We start from the raw sequence: 26989 nt of genomic DNA, 5'->3' as shown, positions 1-26989 counted from the left end.
CTGGTTTATACTGGGATGGAACTGGGATAAACTGGGAGGGACTGGTTTATACTGGGATGGACTGGGACGGAACTGGGATAAACTGGGAGGGACTGGAATGAACTGGGATGGACAGGGAGGGCAGTGGGAGGGATTTGGAATGGACTGGGAAGGACTGGTTTATACTGGGAAGGACCTGTGAGGCAACTGGGAGAAAACTGGGATTCACTGGTTTACACTGGGAGGGAACTGGGACAAACTGGGATGAACTGGGAGGGGCTGGGGATGGAACTGGGTGTGGCTTAAATGGCTCCAGGTGTGGGCGGAGCAAAAAGGGGCGTGGCCTAAGTGAGGTGTGTGATAAGTGGGCGTGGCCTAAGAAATTGTGGGTGTGTGGTTTCTGGGTGGGCGTGGCCTAACGAGATTGTGGGTGTGGCTTAAATGGCTCCAGGAATGGGCGGGGTCAAATGGGAGTGGTGTGAATGGGCGTGGCCTAAGGAATTGCTGGTGTGGTTTATTGAGTGGGCGTGGCCTAAAAGTGGGCGTGTCCAGGTGAGCACCATGCCCGAGTACCTGGGCCGGCGCTTCGGGGGGGGGCGGATCCGGCTCTACCTGGCGCTGCTGTCCCTGGGGCTCTACGTCAGCACCAAGATCTCGGTACTGGTTTATACTGGTTTGTACTGGTTTGTACTGGGAAGGGTCTGGGAGGGGTCCGGGAGGCGCTGGTTTGTACTGGTTTGTACTGGGAGGGAACAGGGAGGGAACTGGGATGAGTTTTTATTGGTTTATACTGGTTTATATTGGTTTATATTGGTTTGTACTGGTTATACTGGGTTATATTGGTTTATACTGGTTTATACTGGTTTATATTGCTTTAAACTGGTTTATACTGGTTTATACTCATTTGGGTCTGGATCTCAGTCCCTCCCAGTCCCCTCCCAGTTCATCCCAGTTTGTCACAGTTCCCTCCCAGTGTAAACCAGTAAATCCCAGTTGTCTCCCAGTTCCCTCCCAGTTCCTTCCCAGTATAAACCAGTCCCTCCCAGTCCATTCCAAATCCCTCCCAGTTCCCTCCCAGTATAGCCCAGTATCATCCCAGTCCATCCCATTCCATTCCCAGTTTATCCCAGTATATCCCAGTATCCCCCAGTTCCCTCCCAGTATAACCCAGTCCCTCCCAATCCACTCCCAGTCCATCCCAGTCCATTCCCAGTCCCCTCCCAGTACAAACCAGTATAAACCAGTATAAAAAATCACTCCCAGCACCAATTATTCCCCATTTTTTAACCCTTTCATCCCCTCCCAGTCCCTCCCAATCCATTCCCAGTTTATCCCAGTTTATCCCAGTATACCCCAGCCCCCTAGAGCCCTTTCCCAGTCCAAACCAGTCCAAACCAGTCCAAACCAGTACCCCCGCAGGTGGACATGTACTCGGGCGCGCTGTTCATCCGCGAGGCGCTGGGCTGGGACCTGTACGGCTCCGTGGGGGCGCTGCTGGGCATCACCGCCCTCTACACCGTCACTGGTGTGTACTGGTTTGGACTGGTTTGGACTGGGAATGGGCTGGGTTATACTGGGATGGACTTGGGAGAGACTGGGAGGGGACTGGGAGGGACTGGGAGGGAACTGGTTTATACTGGGAGGGACTGGGAATGGGCTGGTTTGTACTGGTTTATACTGGGAATGGGCTGGGAATGGGCTGGGAGCAACTGGGTTATACTGGGATGGATTGGGAGCGACTGGGTTATACTGGGATGGACTGGGAGAGACTGGGAGGGGACTGGGAGGGACTGGGATGGACTGGGTTATACTGGGCTATACTGGGAGGGAACTGGTTTATACTGGGAGGGACTGGGAATGGGCTGGTTTGTACTGGTTTGGACTGGTTTGTACTGGGAATGGGCTGGGAAAGGGCTGGGTTATACTGGGATGGACTGGGAATGGATTGGGAGCGACTGGGTTATACTGGGATGGACTGGGAGAGACTGGGAGGGGGCTGGGAGGGAACTGGTTTATACTGGGAGGGAACTGGGAATGGGCTGGTTTGTACTGGTTTATACTGGGAATGGGCTGGGTTATACTGGGAGGGACTGGGTTATACTGGGATGGACTGGGTTATACTGGGTTATACTGGGAGGGAACTGGTTTATACTGGGAGGGACTGGGAATGGGCTGGTTTGTACTGGTTTGTACTGGTTTATACTGGGAATGGGCTGGGAACGGGCTGGGTTATACTGGGATGGACTGGGAATGGATTGGGAGCGACTGGGTTATACTGGGATGGACTGGGAGAGACTGGGAGGGGACTGGGAGGGACTGGGATGGACTGGGTTATACTGGGAGGGAACTGGTTTATACTGGGAGGGAACTGGGAATGGGCTGGTTTGTACTGGTTTGTACTGGTTTGTACTGGTTTATACTGGGAATGGGCTGGTTTGTATTGGTTTGGACTGGTTTGTACTGGGAATGGGCTGGGTTATACTGGGATGGACTGGGAATGGATTGGGAGCTACTGGGTTATACTGGGATGGACTTGGGAGAGACTGGGAGGGGACTGGGAGGGACTGGGAGGGAACTGGTTTATACTGGGAGGGAACTGGGAATGGGCTGGTTTGTACTGGTTTATACTGGGAATGGGCTGGGTTATACTGGGATGGACTGGGAATGGATTGAGAGCGACTGGGTTATACTGGGATGGACTGGGAGAGACTGGGAGGGGACTGGGAGGGACTGGGATGGACTGGGTTATACTGGGATGGACTGGGTTATACTGGGAGGGACTGGGAATGGGCTGGTTTGTACTGGTTTATACTGGGAATGGGCTGGGTTATACTGGGATGGACTGGGAATGGATTGAGAGCGACTGGGTTATACTGGGATGGACTGGGAGAGACTGGGAGGGGACTGGGAGGGACTGGGATGGACTGGGTTATACTGGGATGGACTGGGTTATACTGGGAGGGACTGGGAATGGGCTGGTTTGTACTGGTTTATACTGGGAATGGGCTGGGTTATACTGGGAGGGACTGGTTTATACTGGGAGGGGATTGGGTTATACTGGGAATGGATTGGGATGGACTGGGTTATACTGGGATGGACTGGGTTATACTGGGAGGGAACTGGGATGGACTGGGATAAACTGGGAATGGACTGGGTTATACTGGGAGGAACTGGGATGGACTGGGATAAACTGGGAATGGACTGGGTTATACTGGGAGGGACTGGGTTATGCTGGGTTATACTGGGAGGGACTGGTTTATACTGGGAATGGATTGGGTTATACTGGGAATGGATTGGGATGGACTGGGTTATACTGGAAAGGACTGGGATGGACTGGGATAAACTGGGAATGGACTGGGTTATACTGGGATGGACTGAGTTATACTGGGATGGACTGGTTTATACTGGGAGAGGATTGGGTTATACTGGGAGGGATTGGAAGGGACTGGTTTATACTGGGAGGGAACTGGGAGGGGATGAAAGGGTTAAAAATGGGGAATGATTGGTGCAGGGAGTGATTATTTTATACTGGTTTATACTGGTTTGTACTGGTTTGTACTGGGAGGGGACTGGAAATGGTCCATACTGGTTTATACTGGTCCATATGTGACCCAATGTGGGCGTGGCCTAACAGGATTTCTGTCTATGTGGGCGTGGCCTAACTGGGTTCTGGGCAATGTGGGTGTGGCCTAAATGGGTTTGTGTCCATGTGGGCGTGGCCTTAAAAGGGTTTTGATCAATGTGGGCGTGGCCTGATTGGTGTTTTGACCCTGTGGGCGTGGCCTGATTGGTGTTTTGTCCTGGTGGGCGTGGCCTGATTGGTGTTTCGTCCCGGTGGGCGTGGCCTATGGCGGTGGGCGTGGCCAGGCGGGCTGACGGCGCTCATGTTTGCTGACCTGGTGCAGACGCTGATCATCATCGCGGGAGCGTCCGTGCTGGCCGGATACGGTACTGGGTTATACTGGGTTATACTGGGAGAGACTGGGTTATACTGGTTTATACTGGGAGAGACTGGGTTATACTGGGAGACACTGGGAGGGACTGGGAGGGACTGGGTTATACTGGGTTATACTGGGTTATACTGGGTTATACTGGTTTATACTGGGTTATACTGGGAGAGACTGGGTTATACTGGTTGAGACTGGTTTATACTGGGAGACACTGGGAGGGACTGGGAGGGACTGGGAGGGACTGGGAGGGACTGGGTTTTACTGGTTTATAGTGGGAGAGACTGGTTTATACTGGTTTATACTGGTTTATACTGGGAGAGACTGGGAGAGACTGGTTTGTACTGGTTTATACTGGGAGAGACTAGGAGACACTGGGTTATACTGGTTTATACTGGTTTATACTGGTTTATACTGGTTTATACTGGGTTATACTGGTTTATACTGGTTTGAACTGGTTTATACTGGGCTATACTGGTTTATACTGGGAGACACTGGGAGGGACTGGGTTATACTGGTTTATACTGGGTTATAGTATTTATACTGGGTTATACTGGTTTATACTGGTTTGAACTGGTTTATACTGGGCTATACTGGTCCATACTGGCGGAGGCTGGGTTATACTGGTCCATACTGTTCCATACTGGTTTATACTGGTCCATACTGGTCCATATTACTTTATACTGGTTTTTACCACTTCATAGTGGTTTATTCTACTTTATACTGGTTTAAACTGGTTTATACTGGTTTATACTGGTCCATAGTGATTACTGAGGGGGGAGGCACCATCCACTGCCCAAACCCACACTGGTCCATACTGGTTTATACTGGTTTTTACCACTTTATACTACTTTATACTGGTATTTACCACTCCATACTGGTTCGTACTGGTTCATACTGGTTTATACTGGTTTATACTGGTTTATACTGATTTATACTGGTCCATAGTGATTACTGAGGGGGGAGGCACCATCCACTGCCCAAACTCCACACTGGTCCATACTGGTTTATACTGGTTTTTACCACTTTATACTACTTTATACTGGTATTTACCACTCCATACTGGTTCATACTGGTTCATACTGGTTTAAACTGGTTTATACTGGTCCATACTGGTTTATACTGGTCAATAGTGATTACTGAGGGGGGAGGCACCATCCACTGCACAAACCCCATACTGGTTTATACTGGTTTGTACTGGTTTTTACCACTTTATACTACTTTATACTGGTATTTACCACTCCATACTGGTTCATACTGGTTGATACTGGTTTATACTGGTTTCCGGCAGCTCTGGGTGCCGTCGGGGGGTACCAGGGCCTGCAGGAGCGTTACCCCCTGGCGCTGCCCCCCAACTCGTCGGGACCCTGCGGGCGCCCCCGGCCCGACGCCTTCAACCTCCTGCGGGACCCCAGCACGGGGGACCTGCCCTGGCCCGGGCTGCTGCTGGGGCTGGGCATCATCTCGGCCTGGTACTGGTGCACCGACCAGGTGGGACTGGGTTATACTGGTTTATACTGGGAGGGCACTGGGAGCGAGTTTGGAGTGACTGGGTTATACTGGGAGGGCACTGGGAAGGACTGGGAGGGCACTGGGAGCGAGTTTGGAGTGACTGGGTTATACTGGGAGGGCACTGGGAGGGACTGGGAGTGACTGGGTTATACTGGTTTATACTGGGAGGGCACTGGGATGGAGCACTGGGCTCTAACTGGGTTACACTGGGTTATACTGGGTTATACTGGGTTATACTGGGGGCCCAGCACGGGGGACCTGCCCTGGCCCGGGCTGCTGCTGGGACTGGGCATCATCTCGGCCTGGTACTGGTGCACCGACCAGGTGGGACTGGGGTGTACTGGTTTATACTGGGAGGGCACTGGGAGCGAGTTTGGAGTGACTGGGAATCATCTAAAGCTGGAAATAGGGGCATTTGTAGGGACTGGGATATACTGGGATGGACTGGGATGGACTGGGCATCATCTCGGCCCGGTACTGGTGCACCGACCAGGTGGGACTGGGATGTACTGGTTTGTACTGGGAGGGCACTGGGAGCGAGTTTGGAGTGACTGGGTTATACTGGGAGGGCACTGGGAGGGACTGGGAGGGCACTGGGAGCGAGTTTGGATTGACTGGGTTATACTGGGAGGGCACTGGGAGGGACTGGGAGGGCACTGGGAGCGAGTTTGGAGTGACTGGGTTATACTGGGAGGGCACTGGGAGGGACTGGGAGTGACTGGGTTATACTGGTTTATACTGGGAGGGCACTGGGATGGAGCACTGGGCCCTGACTGGGTTATACTGGGTTATACTGGGAGCACTGGGAGCCCAGCACGGGGGACCTGCCCTGGCCCGGGCTGCTGCTGGGGCTGGGCATCATCTCGGCCTGGTACTGGTGCACCGACCAGGTGGGACTGGGATGTACTGGTTTATACTGGGAGGGCACTGGGATACATTGGGTTATACTGGGTTATACTGGGAATCATCTAAAGCTGGATATAGGGGCACTGGGTTATACTGGGAGGGCACTGGGAGGGACTGGGAGGGGACTGGGTTATACTGGTTTATACTGGATTATACTGATTTATACTGGTTTATACTGGGAGGGCACTGGGATACATTGGGTTATACTGGGTTATACTGGGAATCATCTAAAGCTGGATATAGGGGCACTGGGATATACTGGGTTATACTGGGAGGGACTGGGAGTGACTGGGATAGACTGGTTTATACTGGGAGGGACTGGGATGGAGCACTGGGCTGTAACTGGGTTATACTGGGTTATACTGGGTTATACTGGGTTATACTGGGAGCCCAGCACGGGGGACCTGCCCTGGCCCGGGCTGCTGCTGGGGCTGGGCATCATCTCGGCCTGGTACTGGTGCACCGACCAGGTGGGACTGGGATATACTGGTTTATACTGGTTTATACTGGGAGCGAGTTTGGAGTGACTGGGTTATACTGGGTTATACTGGGAATCATCTAAAGCTGGATATAGGGGCACTGGGTTATACTGGGTTATACTGGGAGGGGATTGGGAGTGACTGGTTTATACTGGGTTATACTGGGAGGGACTGGGATGGAGCACTGGGCTGTAACTGGGTTATACTGGGTTATACTGGGAGCACTGGGTTTTAACTGGTGTAACTGGTGTGTAACTGGTGTAACTGGTTTCTAACTGGTCTAACTGGTCTCTAACTGGTCTGTAACTGGTCTAACTGGTGTGTAACTGGTGTGTAACTGGTCCTACCAGTCTCTAACTGGTGCCACCAGTCTGTAACTGGTCTCTAACTGATCTCTAACTGGTGTAACTGGTCTCTAACTGGTGTAACTGATCTGTAACTGGTGTAACTGATCTGTAACTGGTCTCTAAATGGTGTAACTGGTCTCTAACTGGTGTAACTGGTCTGTAACTGGTTTCTAACTGGTGTAACTGGTGTAAATGGAGTGGAACTGGTGTAAATGGAGTGGAACTGGTCTCTAACTGGTGTAACTGGTCTCTAACTGATTTCTACCTGGTCTAACTGGTCTGTTACTGGTGTAACTGGTCTCTAACTGGTCTCTAACTGGTTTAACTGTTGTTTAACTGGTGTGTAACTGGGATAACTGGTGTGTAACTGGTCCCACCAGTCTGTAACTGGTCTCTAACTGGTGTAACTGGAGTGTAACTGGTGTAACTGGTCTCTAACTGGTGTAACTGTTGTCTAACTGGTGTGTAACTGGGATAACTGGTGTGTAACTGGTCCCACCAGTCCGTAACTGGTCTCTAACTGGTGTAACTGGAATGTAACTGGTGTAACTGGTCTGCAATTGGTGTGTAACTGGCGTGCAACTGGTGTGTAACTGGTGTAACTGGTGTGTAAGTGGTTTCTAACTGGTGTAACTGGTATAAATGGAGTGTAACTGGTGTAACTGGTCCATAACTGGTTTCTAACTGGTCCCACCAGTCCGTAACTGGTCTCTAACTGGTGTAACTGGTCTCTAACTGGTGTAACTGGTCTCTAACTGGTCCCACCAGTCCTTAACTGGTCTGTAACTGGTGTAACTGCTCTCTAACTGGTCCCTAACTTGTCCCTAACTGGTCCCTAACTGGTCTCTAACTGGTGTAACTGGTCTAACTGGTTTCTAACTGGTCTAACTGGTCTCTAACTGGTCTCTAACTGGTCTCTAACTGGTCCCACCAGTCCGTAACTGGTCTCTAACTGGTCTAACTGGTCTGTAACTGGTCTCTAACTGGTCTCTAACTGGTCTCTAACTGGTCTCTAACTGGTCTCTAACTGGTCCCACCAGTCCTTAACTGGTCTGTAACTGGTGTAACTGGTCTAACTGGTCCCTAACTTGTCCCTAACTGGTCCCTAACTGGTCCCTAACTGGTCTCTAACTGGTGTTACTGGTCTAACTGGTCCCTAACTGGTCTCTAACTGGTCCCACCAGTCCGTAACTGGTCTCTAACTGGTCCCTAACTGGTCTCTAACTGGTCTCTAACTGGTTTAACTGTTGTCTAAGTGGTCTGTATCTGGTCCCCCCAGTCTCTAACTGGTCCCTAACTGGTTTCTAACTGGTCTCTAACTGGTCTCTAACTGGTCTCTCACTGGTCCCCCCCAGGTAATCGTGCAGCGCTGCCTCGCCGGCCGCTCCCTCACCCACGTCCGCGCCGGCTGCGTCGTCTGCGGCTACCTCAAGGTGCTGCCCATGTTCCTGATGGTGCTGCCCGGCATGGCCGCCCGCGTGCTCTTCCCGGGTCCGTCACACTGGTTTATACTGGTTTACACTGGTTTATACTGGTTTACACTGGTTTATATTGGGTTTAAGTTATGTATTCAAAATGGCGGCCTACATCAGGATTTACAAGATGGCTGCCCAAAATGGCTGCCCCTAATAGGGTTTCCAAGATGGCCGCCCAAGATGGCCCCCCATTATAGTGAGCCATACTGGTTTATACTGGTTTGTACTGGTTTTTACTGGTTTATACTGGTTTATACTGGTTTATATTGGGTTTAAGTTATGTATTCAAAATGGCGGCCTACATCGGAGTTTACAAGATGGCCGCCCAAAATGGCTGCCCCTAATGGGGTTTCCAAGATGGCTGCCCAAAATGGCTGCCCCTAATGGGGTTTCCAAGATGGCTGCCTAGCATGGCCGCCCGCATGCTCTTCCCGGGTCCGTCACACTGGTTTATACTGGTTTATACTGGTTTTTACTGGCTTATATTGAGTTTAAGGTATTTATTCAAAATGGCCGCCTACATCGGAGTTTACAAGATGGCTGCTCAAAATGGCCACCCCATTCAGGTTTCCAAGATGGCCGCCCAAGATGGCCCCCCATTATAGTGAGCCATACTGGTTTATACTGGTTTATACTGGTTTATATTGAGTTTAAGTTATGTATTCAAAATGGCAGCCTACATTGGAGTTTACAAGATGGCCGCCCAAAATGGCTGCCCCTAATGGGGTTTCCAAGATGGCCGCCCAAGATGGTTCCCCATTATAGTGAGCCATGCTGGTTTATACTGGTTTACACTGGTTTATATTGGGTTTAAGTTATGTATTCAAAATGGCGGCCTACATCCGGGTTTACAAGATGGCCGCCCAAAATTGCTGCCCCATTCGGGTTTCCAAGATGGCTGCCCGGCATGGCCGCCCGCGTGTTCTTCCCGGGTCCGTCACACTGGTTTATACTGGTTTATACTGGTTTATACTGGTTTTTACTGGTTTATATTGGGTTTAAGTTATGTACTCAAAATGGCAGCCTACATTGGAGTTTACAAGATGGCCGCCCAAAATGGCTGCCACAGAATGAATCTAAGATGGCCGCCCAAGATGGCACCCCACTATGACCAGCCATTGGTTTGTACTGGTTTATACTGGTTTATACTGCTTTACACTGGTTTATATTGGGTTTAAGTTATGTATTCAAAATGGCGGCCTCCTTTGGAATTTACAAGATGGCTGCCCAAAATCTAAGATGGCCGCCCAAGATGGCGCCCCATTATAGTGAGCCATACTGGTTTATACTGGTTTTAAATGGTTTAAACTGGTCTATATTGGTTATACTGGTTTATACTGGTTTACACTGGTTTATATTGGGTTTAAGTTATGTATTCAAAATGGCGGCCTACATCGGAGTTTACAAGATAGCCACCCAAAATGGCTGCCCCATTCGGGTTTCCAAGATGGCTGCCCGGCATGGCCGCCCGCGTGCTCTTCCCGGGTCCGTCACACTGGTTTATACTGGTTTATACTGGTTTATACTGGTTAATATTGGGTTGAAGTTATGTATTCAAAATGGCGGCCTACATTGGGGTTTACAAGATGGCTGCCCGAAATGGCCGCCCCATTTGGATTTCCAAGATGGCCACCCAAGATGGCGCCCCATTATAGTGAGCCATACTGGTTTGTACTGGTTTATACTGGTTTATACTGGGTTTAAGTTATGTATTCAAAATGGCCGCCTACATCGGGGTTTACAAGATGGCCGCCCAAAATTGCTGCCCCCAAAAGGGTTTCCAAGATGGCCGCCCAAAATGGCTGCCCCTAATGGGGTTTCCAAGATGGCCGCCCAAGATGGCCCCCCATTACAGTGAGCCATACTGGTTTGTACTGGTTTATACCGGTTTATACTGGTTTATACTGGTTTATATTGAGTTTAAGTTATGTACTCAAAATGGCAGCCTACATTGGAGTTTACAAGATGGCTGCCCAAAATGGCTGCCAAAGAATGAATGTAAGATGGCTGCCCAAGATGGCACCCCACTATGACCAGCCATTGGTTTATACTGGTTTATATTTTGTTTAAGGGATTAATTCAAAATGGCGGCCTATATTGGATTTTACAAGATGGCCGCCCAAGATGGCGCCCAATTATAGGAAACCATTGGTACATACTGGTTTATACTGGTTTCTATGGATTTTATGGATTTTTATGGGTTTTTTTTGGTCCATACTGGTTTGTACTGGTTTATACTGGTCCATATCAGTCCATACTGGTTTATACTGGTTTGTACTGGTTTCTATGGATTTTTACAGGGTTTTTTTGGTCCATACTGGTTTGTACTGGTTTCTACTGGTCCATACTGGTTTGTACTGGTTTCTGTGGATTTTTATGGATTTTTATGGGTTTTTTTTGGTCCATACTGGTTTGTACTGGTCCATACTGGTTTATATGGATTTCTATGGGGATTTTTTGGTCCATACTGGTTTGTACTGGTTTGTACTGGTTTATACTGGTTTCTACAGATTTTTATGTGGTTTTTTTGGTCCCTACTGGTTTATACTGGTTTCTATGGATTTTTATGGGATTTTTTTGATGCATACTGGTCTGTACTGGTTTATAATGGCCCACAGTGGTTTATACTGGTTTATACTGTTTTGTACTGGTTTCTATGGATTTTTACCGGTTTTTTTTGTCCATACTGGTTTGTACTGGTCCATACTGGTTTATACTGGTTTCTATGGATTTTTACAGGGTTTTTTCGGTCCATACTGGTTTGTACTGGTTTATACTGGTCCATACTGGTTTCTACAGATTTTTATGGGGTTTTTTTGGTCCATACTGGTCCATACTGGTTTGTACTGGTCCGTACTGGTTTCCCACAGACGTCATTGGCTGCGCTGACCCCCAGGGCTGCTCCCGGGCCTGTGGCTCCGCCCTCGGCTGCTCCAACGTGGCCTATCCGCGGCTGGTGCTGAGCCTGCTGCCCCCCGGTAATTAATAATTAATAATTAATTAATAATTAATTATTATTAGTGATTATTTGTCATTTATTAGTGATATTTAATTATTAATAATGATTTATTGGTGATTATTAATGTGTAACAATGGTGGTCTATCCCCGGCTGGTGCTGAGCCTGCTGCCCCCCGGTAATTAATCATTAATAACTAATTAATAATTAATTGTTTATTAGGGATTATTTGTCATTTATTAGGGATTAATTGTTATTTAATAATGATTTATTGGTGATTATTAATGTTTAACAATTGTGGTCTATCCCCGGCTGGTGCTGAGCCTGCTGCCCCCGGTAATTAATCATTAATAACTAATTAATAATTAAATGGTATTAGTGATTATTTGTCATTTATTAGGGATTAATTGTAATTTAATAATGATTTATTGGTGATTATTAATGTTTAACAATGGTGGTCTATCCCCGGCTGGTGCTGAGCCTGCTGCCCCCCGGTAATTAATTATTAATATTTAATTAATAATTAATTATTATTAGGGATTATTTGTTCTTTATTAGCGGTTAATTGTTATTTAATAATGATTTATTGGTGATTGTTAATGGTTAATAATGGTGGTCTATCCCCGGCTGGTGCTGAGCCTGCTGCCCCCCGGTAATTAATTAGTAATCATTAATTAGTAATTAATTGTTTATTAGCGATTATTTGTTCTTTATTAGGGATTAATTGTTATTTAATAATGATTTATTGGTGATTATTAATGGTTAACAATGGTGGTCTATCCCCGGCTGGTGCTGAGCCTGCTGCCCCCCGGTAATTAATTATTAATATTTAATTAATAATTAATTGGTATTAGTGATTATTTGTCATTTATTAGCGGTTAATTGTTATTTAATAATGATTTATTGGTGATTATTGATGTTTAATAATGGTGGTCTATCCCCGGCTGGTGCTGAGCCTGCTGCCCCCCGGTAATTAATTATTAAAAATTAATTAATAATTAATTGGTATTAGTGATTATTTGTCATTTATTAGGGATTAATTGTTATTTAATAATGATTTATTGGTGATTATTAATGTTTAATAATGATGGTCTATCCCAGGCTCGTGCTGAGCCTGCTGCCCCCCGGTAATTAGTTATTAATAATTAATTAATAATTAATTGGTATTAGTGATTATTTGTTCTTTATTAGTGATTAATATTTTCTTAATGGTTGATTAGTGATTATTACTAATAGTAGGGATTATTAGTTGTTTATTAGTCATTATTTATGATCCATTAATATTTTATTTAGGAATTATTAGTGATTATTAGTTATTTTTTAGTGATTAATAATGATTTATTAATTATTTATTAGTGATTTTTTGTGGTTTTTTCACTGATTTTTGCCATTTTTTCTCAACTATTAATTATGAATTAATACCTAATAATTATTTCCAGTATTAGGACTAATAATGGAAATAATTAATAATTAGGTCTAATAATCCTAATTATAGGGCTAATAACTCAATTTTATTGGGGCTAATAATTTGATTTTTTTCACCAATTTTTGCCATTTTTTCACCACTAATTATTACTAATTAATAACTAATAATAACTAAAAATCATTTTGGGCTAATAACCGGTTATTAGACCTAATAATTCATTGTTAATACTAATTATTGGGCTAATAACTCCATTTTTAGCCCTAGTTTCCCCCTTTTTAACCCAATTTTTACCCTTTTTTTACGCCTAATTATCATTATTAGTTAATTAATAGTTATTTCGGGTATTAGGACTAATAAAGGTCTAATAGCCCTAATTATTGGGCTAATAATTCAATTTTTTTGGTGCGAATAATTCCGTTTTTTCATCAATTTTCGCCTTTTCTGCACTACTAATTATTACTAATTACTAATTAATAATTATTGAAATTTATTCGGGGCTAATAACCGGTTATTAGATCTAATAATTCATTATTAATACTAATTATTGGGCTAATAACTCCATATTTTTACCGATTTTCGCCTTTTTTTAACCGCTAATTATCACTAATTATTAATTAATAATTATTTCAGTTGTTAGGACCAATAAAGTTCTAATAACCCTAATTATTGGGTTAATAATTCCATTTTTAGCTCTATTTTCACCGTTTTTTCGCTGGTAATTATCACTAATTATTAATTAATAGTTATTTGAGTTATTAGGACTAATAAAGGTCTAATAGCCCTAATTATTGGGCTAATAATTCCATTTTTAGCTCTATTTTCCCCTTTTTTCACCGATTTTCGCCGTTTTTCACCGCTAATTATCACTAATAATTAATTAATAATTATTTCAGTATTAAGATTAATAAAGGTCTAATAACCCTAATTATTGGGCTAATAATTCCATTTTTAGCTCTATTTTCGCCGTTTTTTCACTGCTAATTATCACTATTAATTAAGTAATAATTATTTCAGTTTTTAGAACTAATAAAGGTCTAATAACCCTAATTATTGGGCTAATAATTCCATTTTTACCTCAATTTTCGCCATTTTTTCGCCGATTTTCACCGTTTTTTCACTGCTAATTATCACTATTAATTAATTAATAATTATTTCCGTTATTAAGATTAATAAAGTTCTAACAACCCTAATTATTGGGCTAATAATTCCATTTTTAGCTCTATTTTCACCGTTTTTTCACCGATTTTCGCCGTTTTTTCACCGCTAATTATCACTAATCCCTAATTCATAATTATTTCAGTTATTAGGACTAATAAAGGTCTAATAACCCTAATTAATGGGCTAATAATTCAATTTTTACCTCAATTTTCGCCGTTTTTTCACTGATTTTCGCCATTTTTTCACCGATTTTTGCCGTTTTTTAACCACTAATTATCACTAATTATTAATTAATAATTATTTCAGTTATTAGGACTAATAAAGATCTAATAACCCTAATGATTGGGTTAATAATTCCATTTTTACCTCAATTTTCGCCGTTTTTTCATCGATTTTCGCCATTTTTTCACCGATTTTCACCATTTTTTCACTGCTAATTATCACTATTAATTAATTAATAATTATTTCAGTTATTAAGACTAATAAAGATCTAATAACCCTAATTACTGGGTTAATAATTCCATTTTTAGCTCAATTTTCGCCGTTTTTTCGCCGATTTTTGCCGTTTTTTCACCGATTTTTGCCGTTTTTTCACTGCTAATTATCACTAATCCCTAATTAATAATTATTTCAGTTGTTAGGACTAATAAAGGTCTAATAACCCTAATTATTGGGCTAATAATTCCATTTTTACCTCAATTTTCGCCGGTTTTTCACCGATTTTTGCCGTTTTTTCACTCTTTTTTGCCGTTTTTTCACTGCTAATTATCACTAATTTTTAATTAATAATTATTTCAATTATTAGGACTAATAAAGGTCTAATAACCCTAATTATTGGACTAATAATTCCATTTTCACCTCTATTTTCGCCATTTTTTCACCGATTTTCGCCGTTTTTTCGCCGATTTTCGCTGCTTTTTCGCCGTTATTAATTATTAATTAATTACTAATTAATTAATTTCCCCCCCAGGGCTGCGGGGGCTGATGCTGGCCGTGGTGCTGGCGGCGCTGATGTCGATGAGTTTTGGGGCAATTAATTCTAATTATGGGCTAATTAAGGGTTATTAGGACTATTAATTAATTATGAATCCTCATTTTAAGACTAATAACACTAGTTAGGTCCTAATTAATGCATTATTAGGACAATTAATTGATTTATAATCCTATTTTTGGGGTTAATAATTCAGATTTGGGGGCTAATTATTCCTTTTATTTTTTGCCTATTTTTCCCATTTTTTCAGTGATTTTTGCAGGGTTTTCGCAATTTTTTAATATTAATTAATTACTTATAATTATATTGGCTATTAATTTTAATTTGAGGCTAATAAACCTCTAATAATCTTAATGATTGGGCTAATAATTCAATTTTTTTGGTGCAAATAATTCCGTTTTTTCATCAATTTTCGCCGTTTCTGCACTACTAATTATTACTAATTACTAATTAATAATTATTAAAATTTATTCGGGGCTAATAACCGGTTATTAGATCTAATAATTCATTATTAATCCTAATAATTGGGCTAATAACTCCATTTTTTTACCGATTTTTGTCGTATTTTACTGTTTTTTCACTTCTAATTATCACTAATAATTAATTAATAATTATTTCAGTATTGAGATTAATGAAGGTCTAATAACCGTAATTATTGGGTTAATAATTCCATTTTTACCTCAATTTTCGCCTTTTTTTCACCGATTTTCGCCGTTTTTTCACCGCTAATTATCACTAATTATTAATTAATAATTATTTCAGTTATTAGGACTAATAAAGTTCTAACAACCCTAATTATTGGGCTAATAATTCCATTTTTAGCTCTATTTTCACCATTTTTTCACCGATTTTCGCCGTTTTTTCACTGCTAATTATCACTATTAATAAATTAAGAATTACTTCAGTATTAAGATTAATAAAGGTCTAATAGCCCTAATTACTGGGTTAATAATTCCATTTTTAGCTCTATTTTCGCCATTTTTTCACCGATTTTCGCCGTTTTTTCACCGATTTTCGCCGTTTTTTCGCCGTTAATAATTATTCATTAATTACTAATTAATTAATTTCTCCCCCAGGGCTGCGGGGGCTGATGCTGGCCGTGGTGCTGGCGGCGCTGATGTCATCGTTGGCCTCGATTTTCGCCAGCTCGGCCGCGCTCTTCACGCTGGACGTTTACCGGAAGCTCCGCCCAGGGGCGGGGCCTCGGCACCTGCTTTTGGCGGGAAGGTGAGGGGACACCAAAAAACCCCAAAAAAATCAAAAAAAAATCCCGAAAAAACCCAAAAAGTCATTAAAAAATCCCCAAAAATATGCCCAAAATCTCCCCGAAAAAAACCCCAAAAATTCCCCAAAATCTCCCAAAAAAAAATCCTAAAAAATTCATTAAAAAATCCCCCCAAAAATCCCCAAAAAATTCCAAAAAAAGGCCCAAAAAATCCCAAAAATATCCCTCAAATATCCTGAACATTTACCCCAAAATTCATTAAATTGACCCCAAAAATTCACTTAAAATTTCACTGAGTTGGTCACAGTGAGGGACACCAAAAACCCCAAAAAATCCCCCCAAAATTCCCAAAATAATCCAGAAAAAAATCCTAAAATAATCCCCAAAAATCCCCCAAAAATTCATTTAAAAATCCCCCAAAAATCCCCAAAATCCCAAAGATTTGACCCCAAAAGTTCGCTTAAAAATTCACTGAATTGGTCACAGTGAGGGAAACCAAAAACCCCAAAAAATCCTTAAAAAATCCCCCCAAAAAATCCTGAAGAATTCTAAAAAATCCCCCAAAAAACCCAAAAAATTCATTAAAAAATCCCCCCAAAAATCCCCCAAAAATTCCAAAAAATCCCCAAAAATCCCAAAGATTTGACACCAAAATTCAGAAAATTGACCCAAAAAATTCAATTAAAAATTCACTGAATTGGTCACAGTGAGGGACACCAAAAACCCCAAAAAATCCTTTAAAAATCCCCCAAAAATCCCCAAAAAACCCCAAAAAATTCATTTAAAAAATCCTAAAAAAATCCCCAGAATCTCCCCAAAAACCCCAAAAAATTCATTTAAAAAATCCTAAAAAAACCCCCCAAAATCTCCCAAAACCCCTAAAATATCCTGAAAAAAAATCCTAAATAATCCCCCAAAATCCCAAAGATTTGACCCCAAAATTCACTGAATTAACCCCAAAAAGTCCTAAAAAATTCCCCCCAAAATTCCTAAAAATATAAAAAAAAATCCCCCAAAAATCCCCAAAAAATCCTAAAAAATTCCCCCAAAACCTTCCTAAAAATATAAAAAAAATCCCCCCAAAATCCTAAGAAAATCCCAAAAATCCCGAAGATTTGACCCCAAAATTCACGAATTTGACCCCAAAAATTCACTTAAAAATTCACTGAATTGGTCACAGTGAGGGAAACCAAAATCCCCCAAAAATCCCAAAAAATCTCAAAAAAAATTCGAATTTTTGGGGTCAATTCAGTGAATTTTGGGGTAAAATCTTCGGGATTTGGGGGACTTTTTTCGGATTTTTTGGGTTTTTTGGGGGATTTTTAAAACAATTTTAGGATTTTTTGGGGGAATTTTTTAGGATTTTTTTTGGGAATTTTTTATATTTTTAGGATTTTTTTTGGGATTTTTTAGGATTATTTTGGAGATTTTTGGGGGATTATTTTTATATTTTTAGGAATTTTGGGGGGAATTTTTTAGGATTTTTTGGGGGATTTTTAAAATATTTTTGGGAATTTTTTAGGTATTTTTGGGGATTTTTTTTGGTTTTTGGTTTCCCTCACTGTGACCAATTCAGTGAATTTTAAATTGAATTTTTGGGGTCAATTCAGTGAATTTTGGGGTAAAATCTTCGGGATTTTTTTAGGATTTTTTTGAGATTTTTGGGGGATTTTTAAAAAATATTTTTAGGAATTTTTTGGGGATTTTTTGGGGATTTTTGGGGGATTTTTTTATATTTTTAGGAATTTTTGGGGGGAATTTTTAGGATTTTTTTGGAGATTTTTGGGGGATTTTAAAAATATTTTTAGGAATTTTTTGAGGATTTTTTGGGGATTTTTGGGGGATTTTTTTATATTTTTAGCAATTTTTTGGGGAATTTTTTGGGATTATTTTGGGGGATTTTTGGGGAATTATTTTTATATTTTAGGAATTTGGGGGGAATTTTTTGGGAATATTTTTGGGATTTTTTGGGGTTTTTGGTTTCCCTCACTATGACCAATTCAGTGAATTTTAAATTGAATTTTTGAGGTCAATTTTGTGAATTTTGGGGTCAAATCTTCGGGATTTTGGAGTAAAAATCTTCGAGATTTTTAAAGAATATTTTTGGGGTTTTTTGCGGAATTTTTTTTTGGTTTTTGGTGTCCAAAATCCCCAAATTTTGGTATCTCAGGTGGCTTTGAGCATCGATATTTTGGGTTCTGGAGCTCCTGGAGATCCCAAATTTTTTGGTGGTGACCTCAAATGACCTCAGGTGTCCTCAGGTGACCTCAGGTGTCCATGTGACCTCCATTGACCCCAATTTTGGGTGGTTTTGATGTCCAAGAACCCAAATTTGATCATCTCAGGTGACCTCCAACTCCACAAATTTTGGGTTCTGGAGCTCCTGGAGACCCCGGATTTTTTGGTGGTGACCTCAGGTGACCTCAGGTGTCCATGTGACCTCCATTGACCCCAATTTTGGGTGGTTTTGGTGTCCAAAATCCCCAAATTTTGGTATCTCAGGTAACTTCAACCATCGATATTTTGGGTTCTGGAGCTCCTGGAGACCCCGGATTTTTTCATGGTGACCTCAGGTGACCTCAGGTGACCTCAGGTGTCCATGTGACCTCAAAAACCCCAAATTTGATGGTTCTTGGTGTCCAAAAACCCAAAATTTTGGTATCTCAGGTGGCTTCAACCATCGATATTTTGGGTTCTGCAGCTCCTGGAGATCCCGAATTTTTTGTGGTGACCTCAGGTGACCTCAGGTGACCTCAGGTGTCCATGTGACCTCAAGAACCCCAAATTTGATGGTTCTGAGTGTCCAGGTGACCTCAAGAACCCAAATTTTGGTATCTCAGGTGACTTCAACCATCGATATTTTGGGTTCTGGAGCTCCTGGAGACCCCAAATTTTTTGGTGGTGACCCCAGGTGACCTCAGGTGACCTCAGGTGACCTCGGGTGTCCATGTGACCTCAAGAACCCCAAATTTGAGGTTCTCAAACACCACATTTTGGTATCTCAGGTGGCTTTGACCATCGATATTTTGGGTTCTGGAGCTCCTGGAGATCCCAAATTTTTTGGTGGTGACCTCAGGTGACCTCAGGTGTCCATGTGACCTCAAAAACCCCAAATTTGAGGTTCTCAAACACCACATTTTGGTATCTCAGGTGACTTTGACCATTGATATTTTGGGTTCTGGAGCTCCTGGAGATCCCGAATTTTTTGGTGGTGACCTCAGGTGACCTCAGGTGACCTCAGGTGTCCATGTGACCTCCAGAGACCCCAATTTTGGGTGGTTTTGATGTCCAAGAACCCAAATTTTGGTATCTCAGGTAGCTTCAACCATCGATATTTTGGGTTCTGGAGCTCCTGGAGATCCCAAATTTTTTGGTGGTGACCTCAGGTGTCCTCAGGTGACCTCAGGTGTCCATGTGACCTCCAGAGATCCAATTTTGTGCGGTTTTGGTGTCCAAAATCCCCAAATTTTGGTATCTCAGGTGGCTTCGACCATCGATATTTTGGGTTCTGGAGCTCCTGGAGATCCTGGATTTTTTCGTGGTGACCTCAGGTGACCTCAGGTGACCCCAGGTGACCTCAGGTGTCCATGTGACCTCAAAAACCCCAAATTTGAGGTTCTCAGGTGTCCAAAAACCCAAAATTTTGGTATCTCAGGTGACTTTGACCATCGATATTTTGGGTTCTGGAGCTCCTGGAGACCCCAAATTTTTTCCTGGTGACCTCAGGTGACCCCAGGTGACCTCAGGTGACCCCAGGTGTCCATGTGACCTCAAGAACCCCAAATTTGAGGTTCTCAGGTTTCCAAAACCCCCAAATTTTGGTATCTCAGGTGGCTTTGACCATCCAAATTTTGGGTTCTGGAGCTCCTGGAGACCCCAAATTTTTTCATGATGACCTCAGGTGACCTCAGGTGACCTCAGGTGACCTCAGGTGTCCATGTGACCTCAAAAACCCCAAATTGGGTCATCCCAGGTGTCCAAAATCCCCAAATTTTGGTATCTCAGGTGGCTTTGACCACCCAAATTTTGGGTTCTGGAGCTCCTGGAGACGCCAAATTTTTTGGTGGTGGCCTCAGGTGACCTCAGGTGACCTCAGGTGTCCATGTGACCTCCAGAGATCCAATTTTGTGCGGTTTTGGTGTCCAAAAACCCAAATTTTGGTATCTCAGGTGGCTTCAACCATCGATATTTTGGGTTCTGGAGCTCCTGGAGACCCCGAATTTTTTCATGGTGACCTTGGGTGACCTCAGGTGACCTCAGGTGACCTCAGGTGTCCATGTGACCTCAAGAACCTCAAATTTGATGGTTCTGAGTGTTCAAAACTCCAAAATTTTGGTATCTCAGGTGGCTTCAACCATCGATATTTTGGGTTCTGGAAATCCTGGAGATCCCGAATTTTTTCATGATGACCCCAGGTGACCTCAGGTGACCTCAGGTGACCTCAGGTGTCCATGTGACCTCAAGAACCCCAAATTTGATGGTTCTGAGTGTCCAGGTGACCTCAAGAACCCAAAATTTTGGTATCTCAGGTGGCTTCGACCATTGATATTTTGGGTTCTGGAGCTCCTGGAGATCCCAAATTTTTTCATGGTGGCCTCAGGTGACCTCAGGTGACCCCAGGTGACCTCAGGTGTCCATGTGACCTCAAGAACCCCAAATCTGAGCTTCTCAAACCCCAAATTTTGGTATCTCAGGTGACTTCAACCATCGATATTTTGGGTTCTGGAGCTCCTGGAGACCCCGAATTTTTTTGTGGTGACCTCAGGTGACCTCAGGTGACCTCAGGTGTCCATGTGACCTACAGAGACCCCAATTTTGGGTGGTTTTGCTGTCCAAAAACCCAAACTTGATCATCTCAGGTGACCTCCAACTCCACAAATTTTGGGTTCTGGAGCTCCTGGAGACCCCGGATTTTTTGGTGGTGACCTCAGGTGACCTCAGGTGTCCATGTGACCTCCAGAGATCCAATTTTGGGTGGTTTTGGTGTCCAAAATCCCCAAATTTTGGTATCTCAGGTGGCTTCAACCATCGATATTTTGGGTTCTGGAGCTCCTGGAGACCCCAAATTTTTTGGAGGTGACCTCGGTTGTCTTCTCCTGCAGGCTCTGGGTGGTGGCCATGGTGGGGCTGAGCCTGGCCTGGCTGCCCGTGGTGGAGGCGGCGCGGGGGGGGCAGCTCTTCGATTACATGCAGGCCCTGGCCTCGTACCTGGCGCCGCCCGTGGCCGCCGTCTTCTTCCTGGCCGTGTTCGTGCCCCGCGTCAACGAGCCGGTGGGTGGGGACACACCTGGGGACACCTGGGGACACCTGGGGGGACACCTGGGGACACCTGGGGATGGGTGGGAGGGGATAAACAAAAAAAACCCCGTGAAAATCGGGTGAAAAATGGGGATTTTGGGTCAAAAATGAGGATTTGGGGTTACCTGGGCACGGCTGGGATCCATTGGGAAACACCTGGGCACACCTGGGTGGGCATTGAAAGGGGTTTGGGGCACAGCTGGGCACAGCTGGGGGCATCTGAGTGGGGTTCGATGGGGCTTGAGCTCACCTGGGCACACCTGGGCACACCTGGAATCTATTGGGGACACACCTGGGCACGCCTGGATGGGGTTTAGAGGGGGTTTGGGGCACACCTGGGCACACCTGGGCACACCTGGGGGCACCTGAGTGGGGTTCAATGGGGCTTGAGCTCACCTGGGCACACCTGGATGGGGTTTAGAGGGGGTTTGGGGCACACCTGGGGGCACCTGGGGGGGTTTGGGATTCACTCGGGCACACCTGGGGGGGTTTAAAGGGGGTTTGGGGCACACCTGGGCACGGCTGGGATCCATTGGGAAACATCTGGGCGCAGCTGGGCACACCTGAGTGGGGTTCAATGGGGCTTGAGCTCACCTGGGCACACCTGGGATCCATTGGGGCACACCTGGGCACACCTGGAATCTATCGGGGCACACCTGGGCACACCTGGGTGGGGTTAGATGGAATTTGGGGGTACCTGGGCACACCTGGGCACACCTGGGCACACCCGGGCACACCTGGGCACACCTGGGCACAGCCGGGCTCCATTCCTGAGCATCCCGGTGACCCCAAAACCCCCAAATTTCCCCGGAAATGGCCCCAAACCGCTCCGTTTTTAACCCTTAAACCCCCAAATCCTCACCCTTAAAACCCCCAAATTTTAACCCTTTAAATGACCCAAAACCCCCAAATTTTAACCCCTAAAACCCCGAATTTTAACCCTTAAAACCCCGGATTTTGACCCCAAAAGCCCCAAATTTTAACCCTTAAAACCCCAAATTTTAACCCTTAATCAACCAAATTTTAATCCTTTAAACGACCCCACAAAGCTCAAATTTTAACCCTTAAAACCCCTCAAATTTTAACCCTTTAAACGAACCCACAGAGCTCAAATTTTAACCCTTAAAATCCCGGATTTTAACCCTTAAACCCCCAAATTTTGGCCCCAAAACCCGACAAATTTTAACCCTTTGAATGACCCCACAAATGTCGAATTTTCACCCTTTAAAAATCCCGAATTTTAACCCTTTAACCTCCAAATTTTAACCCTTTAAATGACCCCACAAAGCTCAAATTTCAACCCTTAAAATCCCGAATTTTAACCCTTAAAACCCCAGATTTTGACCCCAAAAACCCCGGATTTTAATCCTTAAACCCCAAATTTTCAACTTAAAACCCTCAAATTTTAACCCTTTAAATGACCCCACAAAGCTCAAATTTTAACCCTTAAAACCCCGGATTTTAACACTTAAACCCCTAAATTTTGACCCAAATCCCCAAATTTTAACCCTAAAAACCCCAAAATTTTAACCCTTTAAATGAGCCCACAAAGCTCAAATTTTAACCCTTAAAATCCCGAATTTTAACCCTTAAAACCCCGGATTTTAACACTTAAACCCCTAAATTTTGACCACAAAATCCCCAAATTTTCAACATAAAACCCACAAAATTTAAACCCTTTAAATGACCCCAAAACCCCCAAATTTTAAACCCTTAAAACCCCGGTTTTTAACCCTTAAAACCCCGGTTTTTAACCCTAAAATCGCCAAATTTCACCCTAAAACCGCCAAATTTTCGGGATTTTTCCCCAATTCCCGTTTTTTCTCCCCAGGGCGCGTTCTGGGTTTGCTGGGGGGTTTGGGATGGGCCTGGCCCGGCTGATCCCCGAGTTCCTGGCGGGAGCCCCAAAACCCCCAAAAATCCAAATTTGAACCCCGAAAACCCCAAATCCGGACCCCAAAACCCCCCTAAATTTAACCCTAAAATCCCCAAATTTTGACCCCAAAACCCCCCAAAATATCTCAAATTTTAACCTAAATCCTCAAATTTTGACCCCCAAAAGCCCCAAACTGTCTCTTTTAATGACCCCCAAAAATCTCGAATTTTAACCCTAAAATCCCCAAATTTTGACATCCAAAACCCCCCAAAAATATCTCAAATTTTAACCCTAAAATCCCCGAATTTTGACCTCCAAATACCCGGAATTTTAACCTTAAAACTCCGGATTTTAACCCTTAAAAGCTCAAATTTTAACCCAAATACCTGGAATTTTAAACCTTAAACCCTCAAATTTTAACCCTTTAAATGACCCCACAGAGCTCAGACTTTAACCCTTAAACCCCCGGATTTTAACCCTTAAACCCCAAATTTCTCCCCGAAATTCCCCAAATTGGAGGGATTTATCCCCCAAAAAATCCCAAATTTTAACCCCTAAAACCCCAAATCCTGACCCCAAAACCCCCCTAAATTTTAACCCTAAAATCCCCAAATTTTGACCCCAAAACCCGAAAAAATATCTCAAATTTTAACCCTAAAATCCCCGAATTTTGACCCCAAAACCAAAAAAAAATCTCAAATTTTAACCCCAAAATCCCCAAATTTTTGACCCCCAAAACCCCAAAAATATCTCAAATTTTAACCCTAAAATCCCCGAATTTTAACCCTAAAAACCCAGCGAATTTTAACCCTTAAAACTCCGGATTTTAACCCTTAAACCCCCAAATTTTAACCCTTTAAATGACCCACAGAGCTCAAATTTTAATCCTTAAAACCCCGAATTTTAACCCTTAAAACCCCAAAATTTTGACTCCAAAACCCCAAATTTTAACCCTTAAATCCCGAATTTTAACCCTTAAAACCCCGGATTTTCACTCCTAAATCGCCAAATTTCGCCCTAAAATCGCCAAATTTTCGGGATTTTTCCCCAAATTTTCGGGATTTTTCCCCAAATGTTCGGGATTTTTCCCCAAATTTTCGGGATTTTTCCCCAAATTTTCGGGATTTTCCCCAATTCCCGTTTTTTCTGCCCCAGGGCGCGTTCTGGGTTTGCTGGGGGGTTTGGGGCTGGGCCTGGCCCGGCTGATCCCCGAGTTCCTGCGGGAGCCCAAAAACCCCCAAAAATCCCAAATTTGAACCCCTAAAACCCCAAATCCTGACCCCAAAACCCCCTAAATTTTAACCCTAAAATCCCCAAATTTTTACCCCCAAAACCCAAAAAAAATCTCAAATTTTAACCCTAAAATCCCCAAATTTTGACCCCCAAAACCCCAAAAATATCTCAAATTTTAACCCTAAAATCCCCGGATTTTGACCCCAAAACCCCCAAATTGTCTCTTTAATGACCCCCAAAAATCTCAATTTTAACCCTAAAATCCCCCAAATTTTGACTTCCAAATACCCCAAATTTTAACCCTTAAAGTCCCAAATTTTAACCCTTTAAATGACCCCAAAAATCCCAAATTTCGAACCCTTTAAAAGACCCCAAAACTCTCGAATTTTAACCCTTAAATCCCCCGAATTTTAACCCTAAACCGTCAAATTTAACCCTTAAAAGCTCCAATTTCCCTTATAAATGATCGCAAATTTCTCAAATTTTAACCCTAAAATGGCCAAATTTTAACTCTGAAAACCCCGAATTTTAACCCTAAAAACCCAGCGAATTTTAACCCCTAAAACGCCGGATTTTAACCCTTAAACCCCCGGTTTTTACCCCTAAAATCCCCAAATTTTGACCCCAAAACCCCCCAAAAATATCTCAAATTTTAAACCTAAAATCCCGAATTTTGACCTCTAAATACCCCGGATTTTAACCCTTAAAAACTCCAGATTTTAACCTTAAAAGCTCAAATTTTAACCCTAAAATGGCCAAATTTTACACCAAATACCTGGAATTTTAACCCTTAAACCCCCCAAATTTTAAACATAAAATCCCCAAATTTCCCCTTTAAAAAGACCCCAAAACCCCCAAATTTTAACCCTTAAAATCCCGAATTTTAACCCTTAAACCCCCGGATTTTAACCCCTAAAACCCCGAATTTCAACCCCTAAAAACCCCACGAATTTTAACCCTTAAACCCCCAAATTTTAACCCTTTAAATGACCCCACAAAGCTCGGATTTTAACCCTTAAAATCCCGGATTTTAACCCTTAAAACCCCCAAATTTTGCCCCAAAAACCCCTCAAATTTTAACCCTTTAAATGACCCCACAAAGCTCAAATTTAACCCTTAAAACCCCGGATTTTAACCCTATAATCGCCAAATTTCACCCTAAAATCGCCAAATTTTCGGGATTTTTCCCCCAAATTTTCGGGATTTTTCCCCAAATTTTCGGGATTTTTCCCCCAAATTTTCGGGATTTTCCCCCAATTCCCGTTTTTTTCTCCCCCAGGGCGCGTTCTGGGGTTTGCTGGGGGGTTTGGGGCTGGCCTGGCCCGGCTGATCCCCGAGTTCCTGCGGGAGCCCCAAAACCCCCAAAAATCCCAAATTTTAACCCCTAAAACCCCAAATCCTGACCCCAAAACCCCCTAAATTTTAACCTTAAAATCCCCGAATTTTGACCCCCAAAGCCCCCAAAAATATCTCAAATTTAACCCTAAAATCCCCGAATTTTGACCTCCAAATACCCCAGATTTTAACCCTTAAAACTCCGGATTTTAACCCTTAAAAGCTCAAATTTTAACCCTTAAACCCCCCAATTTTGACCCCAAAAGCCCCAAATTTTAACCCTTAAAACCCCAAATTTTAACCCTTTAAACGACCCCACAATGCTCAAATTTTAACCCTTAAAATCCCGAATTTTAACCCTTAAAATCCCGGATTTTGACTCTTTAACCCCCAAGTTTTAACCCTTTAACCTCCAAATTTTAACCCTTTAAATGACCCCACAAAGCTCAAATTTTAACCCTTAAAACCCCAAAGTTTGACCCTCTAAACCCCCCAAAATATCTCGAATTTTAACCCTAAAATCCCCGAATTTTGACCTCTAAATACCCCGGATTTTAACCCTTAAAATCACGAATTTTAACCCCAAATACCCCGGATTTTAACCCTTTAACCCCCAAATTTTAAACATAAATCCCCAAATTTCCCCTTTCAAAGACCCCAAAACCCCCAAATTTTAACCCTTAAAAATCCCGAATTTAACCCTTAAACCCCCGGATTTTGACCCTTAAAATCTCAATTTTTAACCCTAAAACTCCCAAATTTTCACCCTAAAAACCCCCAAATTTTAACCCTTTAAATGACCCCACAAAGCTCAAATTTTAACCCTTAAACCCCCAAATTTTCTA

General features: G+C 43.3%; 1 pseudogene; it reads left to right on the top strand.

Moving 5' to 3' along the window:
• The window catches only part of LOC141731709 (sodium/glucose cotransporter 2-like), a 31392-nt pseudogene extending 5145 nt beyond the window's left edge, over positions 1-26247 (top strand).
• The last annotated feature ends 742 nt before the right edge of the window (positions 26248-26989 follow it).

Source organism: Zonotrichia albicollis, chromosome 24, assembly GCF_047830755.1.
Source record: "Zonotrichia albicollis isolate bZonAlb1 chromosome 24, bZonAlb1.hap1, whole genome shotgun sequence".
Classification (NCBI taxonomy): domain Eukaryota; kingdom Metazoa; phylum Chordata; class Aves; order Passeriformes; family Passerellidae; genus Zonotrichia; species Zonotrichia albicollis.
The sequence above is the reverse complement of the archived record's forward strand: the minus strand, read 5'-3'. Positions and strand labels throughout refer to the sequence as shown.